This window comes from Monodelphis domestica, chromosome 7 (genome assembly GCF_027887165.1).
Source record: "Monodelphis domestica isolate mMonDom1 chromosome 7, mMonDom1.pri, whole genome shotgun sequence".
Taxonomy (NCBI): domain Eukaryota; kingdom Metazoa; phylum Chordata; class Mammalia; order Didelphimorphia; family Didelphidae; genus Monodelphis; species Monodelphis domestica.
This window is the reverse complement of record NC_077233.1, coordinates 107,681,724-107,687,030: the sequence shown is the minus strand read 5'-3', so window position 1 is coordinate 107,687,030 and position 5,307 is coordinate 107,681,724. Positions and strand designations below refer to the sequence as shown.

At 38.7% G+C, this 5,307-nt stretch overlaps 1 pseudogene; it reads left to right on the top strand.

The window, feature by feature from the left end:
* Nucleotides 1-218: 218 nt before the first annotated feature.
* LOC100619173 (luc7-like protein 3) lies at nucleotides 219-3,528 on the top strand (annotated as a pseudogene).
* Nucleotides 3,529-5,307: the final 1,779 nt, after the last annotated feature.

Here is a 5,307-nt window from a genome sequence, read left to right as displayed (position 1 = left end):
GAAAAGCAGACCTTACTGGAGGCAGATAGTCCAATTCTAGGATCTAGGATCCAGCTGAAGTTGAACTGAGCAATGATGGGCTTTCCAAAATCCTACCAAATAATAAATTAGATGCACAGGTGCTGAAAGCTCTGGCGTGGGTGATAGCTTTCAGGAACAGGAGCAACATCAGGGAGTATACAACATAACCTCTTGGATAATTCGAGTGGGGATAGAATGCCCCGATCTTTGAGGTCTAAGTATCCTTTCCTTGCCAAGGGCAGTAGCCACTTTAAGTTGGTGTCCTGGATTCTCCTTGGTCAGGGGGTAGCCTCTTCTCTTTCTAATTAAAACCTCACATTCTCTCAAAAAAATTCAAGGTACAAGATTTGTTTTTAACTAGTTCAATATAAATTAACAGTGATAACCAAAAATATAAAAAATAAAACAATTGCTGTCTTAGCTTGTGTTGAGAGTCCAGAAAGAATAAAGAGATAGAAGTATTAATCCCACTGATCTCTGCTCTGATAGAGCCAGGGCATATTTAATTGTTGTCATTATATTTTAGAATGGGCATTGATAAGTAAAGAAATATTCATTTATTAAATAATTGTTGGCACATAGTAGGCATTTAATAAATGTTCATTAAATGTATATACTATGCATCAAGATCTATGCTAAGCACTTTAAAAATATCATCTCATTTGATCTTCACCACCACCCTGGGAGTTAGGTGCTATTATTATCCCCATTTGTAGTTGAAGAAACCTAGGAAGACAGAAGTCAGATTTACCCAAGGTCACCCAGCTAATATGTATCAGCCCAAATTTTAACTCAAGTCTTCCTGGTTCTGTCCTATCAACTGGCTGCCTCATGGCGCAGTAAGTCTATAAGGAGGATACCAGGATAATGTGGTGTCTGTAATTCAGGTTATATGATGACTGATTGAAGAAAATTAGTATATATAGTTAGAGAAGATAGGGCTTAAGGGGGATATTAAAGTGTGTGAACTAGAAGGGATCTCAGAGGCCAGTTATTCCAACTGCCTGATTTTGGGGTAGGTGAAAACCAAGACTACCTCTCACATACAACTTGTAATAATTAGGAGCAGAATTTGATCTAAGGTGGGTTTTTTTTTTTGTTTGTTTGTTTGCATGGATTTTTAACCTTTACCTTCTATTTTAGAATTGATAGTAAGTATTGTTCTAAGTCAAAAGAGTGATAAGGGCTGGACAAATGGAATTAAGTGACTTGTCTAGGGTCACACAGTTAGAAAGTGAGAGGCCAGATTTGAACCAAAGTCCTTCTGACTCCAGACCTGGTGATCCAGCCACTAATTCCCCCATCCCAGATCTTCCAATTGCAAAGTCATTGCTGCTCTTTCTACACCCTATCTAAATATTTGAAAGGCTGTCATCTGGAGGAGAACTTAGATTCCTTCTAACTGACCTCAAAGAGCAGAGCAATGAGTAGGACTTGGAGAGTTAGATTTAAGCTCAGTGTAAAGAATAAAACCCCAACAACAACAATAACTTCTTAACGGTTGGAAAGATAGAAAAATGGAATGGACTGTCCCATCAGGAAGGGACTTCCTTGTCTCTGAAAGGTTTTCAGTCTGACACATCCTCAGACCTAGAGATATTATTGAGAGGGTTCATGCTTTGGGTAGGTCCCTTTCAATTCTAAGATTTTGTTATTTTTAATTACTCTTCTGAAAAAAAAAATTCCCTTTATCCCTTGTAGGTTCAGAAGACTAAAGTAAGTCCTTTTCAATGGCGGCTGCTACCCCTGTTGCCAAAGAGCTGTGGGGAGTGAGCAAGGGACGATGTTGGCATTGGTATCGCTGGGGAGTTTCTTCTCCAGATCCTGAGTCTGTGGAAGCAGCTTCCCATTGGGAGGCATCATGATTTCAGCCTTGCAGTTGTTGAATGAGTTAATGGGCAGAGATAGGAACTTGGGCCCAGATGAGAAGTACAGCAATGTGTGGTGGGATCATGAGAGCCTTTGTAAATGTTACCTCTGTGGTTTTTGTCCTGTTGAATTGTTTACAAATACCCGTTAAGGTTTAGGCCCATGTGAAAAAATTCATGACAAAAATCTTCAGAAACAGTATGAGACGAGCTCTCGTTTTATGAAAGTTTGGCTATGAAAGAGATTTCCTGAGATACTTACAGTTTTCTTGCAGAAGTAGAATTCGACGAGGCCATGCTCATTTGGCACTCTCCCAAAACCAGCAGTCATCTGGGGCAGCTGGACCTACTGGAAAAAATGAAGAAAAAATTCAATTTCTTTTTTTTTTTTTAAATAAACCCTTACCTTCCATCTTGGAGTCAATACTGTGTATTGGCTCCAAGGCAGAAGAGTGGTAAGGGCTAGGCAATGGGGGTCAAGTGACTTGCCCAGGGTCACACAGCTAGGAAGTGGCTAAGGCCGGATTTGAACCTAGGACCTCCCGTCTCTAGGCCTGGTTCTCAATCCACTGAGCTACCCAGCTGCCCCCAAAAAATTCAATTTCTGACTGACAAAATTTATGTACTTCTGCAACATATTGAAGAATTGGGTTCTGAAGGAAAGGTAGAAGAAGGCCAAGGAATGATGAAACTTGTTGAACAATTAAAAGAAGAAAGAAAATTGCTTAGATCTACAACGTCAACAATTGAGGTTTCACAGCTCAAGAAAAACAAATGGAAGTTTGTGAAGTATGTGGAGCCTTTTTAATAGTGGGAGATGCCCAGTCCCAAGTAGATGATCACTTGATAGGAAAATAACACATGAGCTATGCCAAAATTAAAGTCGCTGTAGAATTAAAAGAAAAGTTAAGAAAAAGAACCTAATAATGTGAATATGATGATCGTTTAAAAAAAAAAGAAAAGCAAGAACGAGAAGAGAGAAAGAGAGGGAACGAGAAAGGGAAAGAAAGAGACAAAGGGAAGAGGAAGAAAGGGGAAAGGAGAGGGTTTGAGACAGAGAAAAATGCAAGAGAAGTCATTCTGGAAGTAGGCACTCAAGCCGAACCTCTGACAGAAGATGCAGTAGGTCCTGGGATCACAAAAGATTAAGAAGTAGAGAAAGAAGGCAGAGCAAGAGTAGAGATCAATGGAGAAGCAGAAGCCATGAGAGATCAGAAAGAAAACATAGATCTCAGAGTTGAGACTGAAGAAGGTCAAACAGTCGAGATGAGAAACCTTATAAGCATAGAAGCAAAAGTTGGAATAGAGAGCAAGATAGGAAATCTAAGGAAAAAGATAAAAGATGATCTGATGATAAAAAAAGTATTGTGAAGTCCAGTAATCAAGAAAAACAGAGTGAAGACCCAAATACTGAATCGAAGGAAAGTGATGCTAAGAATGAGGTCAATAGGACCTGTGAAGACATTAAATCTGAAGGTGACACTCAATCCAATTAAAACTGATCTGATAAGCCCTCAGATCAGACAGAGGATTATGATCTGAAGAGTTTCAGAAGAATTCTGAAGACAGCGTAAAGTGAAGACCAACTTTAAAATGAGGTGAAAGAAAGGTCTAGTGGTGTAGAAAAAGTATGAAACTCAGTTAGAATTTGTTTTTTATTAAAAATAAATTCAGAACTTGATGTGTCCTCCCAGAGTTCAGAACATGTGTTAATAACTTATATGCCACTGAGAATTTAGGTCCTGTATCATATTTTCTTTTCTTTAATAAGACTTTTAAAGATAAAAATTTCTTAAACACATGACTTGCTCAGTACTTAATTGCAAGTTTTCATTTTTGGACTTTGAAGACAGGAATAAATGTTAGTATTTGTGTGAATCAAACTAAACTGAATCTCATTTTTACAACCGCTATACACAGCTTCTTCATATAGAAGTGAAAATAAAGTACTTTTGAACTTTCTGTTACAAATTTGATTGTCTCGGTCATTGAGAAGTTCTAGTATTAAATCTTTACCTAATAAAGTTATTGTCTCCAAACTAAAAAGGAGAAGAAGAAGACTACTGCAAGGAGCCCATGTGAGATGTGTGCAAAGTCTTTATTTACTGCATATTTGTCTTATTTTATAGGCTGCTTCAAGGATAGACTCTCCCTGATCAGCACCTAAGGGACTCCAAGGTCACAAGAATGTTTCCTCAAAGACCTTGGGCCATGTTCTTTTTGGATTATTATTAACCTATGATTGCACACTGATAAGATCTCCAACAACCAAGGGAAGTGGGAATATGAAATAATGAGATGTAAGTAGTTTTTCTTGAATATATAAGAGCCTTTCTCTGCTGCAAGACAGAGAGGTCTAAATCAAAAAATGAGCAATGTTTCCCTATTATGAAAATTTAATGGCTGATTTTAGAGACTCTTTTACCTATCCTTTGTTATTACCTCTCATCATTATCTATTCAGAGATACTTATGAAAACTCTTTACCTTACCTAGCCAAATAATTCAAGATCTCAACCTCCGTCCTCCATGACATGAAGAATATACCAAATGAATTAGTGATCTTAACTATAATATTTATTGGGAAGGGAAATGGGGGGAATTGGAAAAATGGGAGATAACAGGAGGTCTGTAGTAGGGTATGGAGGAGTTGAGGGGAGAGAGGGAATATTGCTTGGTGAGGCAAAGGAGAGAGATGCCCCCTGCAGAGAGGAAGCAGCAGGGGTCCGATAAGGAGTTTGTCATTGAATGACTGAACTGATGTTCAGCACCCTCTATGCCCAGAAAAGATAGTCCACTTATCTGACTGCGAATTCAAATCATATAAGTTTAATAACTAGTTGGGATTGGAGTTTTTTCCTCAGCTACAGAGCTGAGGCCAGGCCCTAGAAGTTGGTGGCGGGTTTATCCCACTCCCATCTACTCTATATCAGTCCTCACTTTGTCTAATTCAAAATCTTAGCAGTAGATCGAAAGCAAACAAGAACAGTTCTAACCTTCAGAAGCCTGTGTCTTTAGGCTGAACAGAGTAGAGGTACTCCACTCCAGACTGGGCTGAAAAAGTTCCTCCCTCCTCCAACACCAGGAAAGAAGTCAAACCCAGCAGGAAGTGCTAGTCACAAGATCCAACTGCCACTCCCAGTTGCCCCTTTCCCCAACAATTGTCAGTCTTGTTTCTTTTCCACATAACTCAAGATTGTTAGTATAGAAATATAGGTATCATTTGTGAATTTTGATATTTCATATTGTGACTAATGATGATTATGGTGGAGGTGGGATAGCACCATACCCCAAAAAATATTAAAACTGGAAATTCATCAATCTGAACAGAGAAGGATGTTGAAGAATATCTTGATTAAGAGAGAAAGAAGTAGAAATGGAGATGGGGGGTTAGGTTAACTCTGATTTCTAACCCTCAC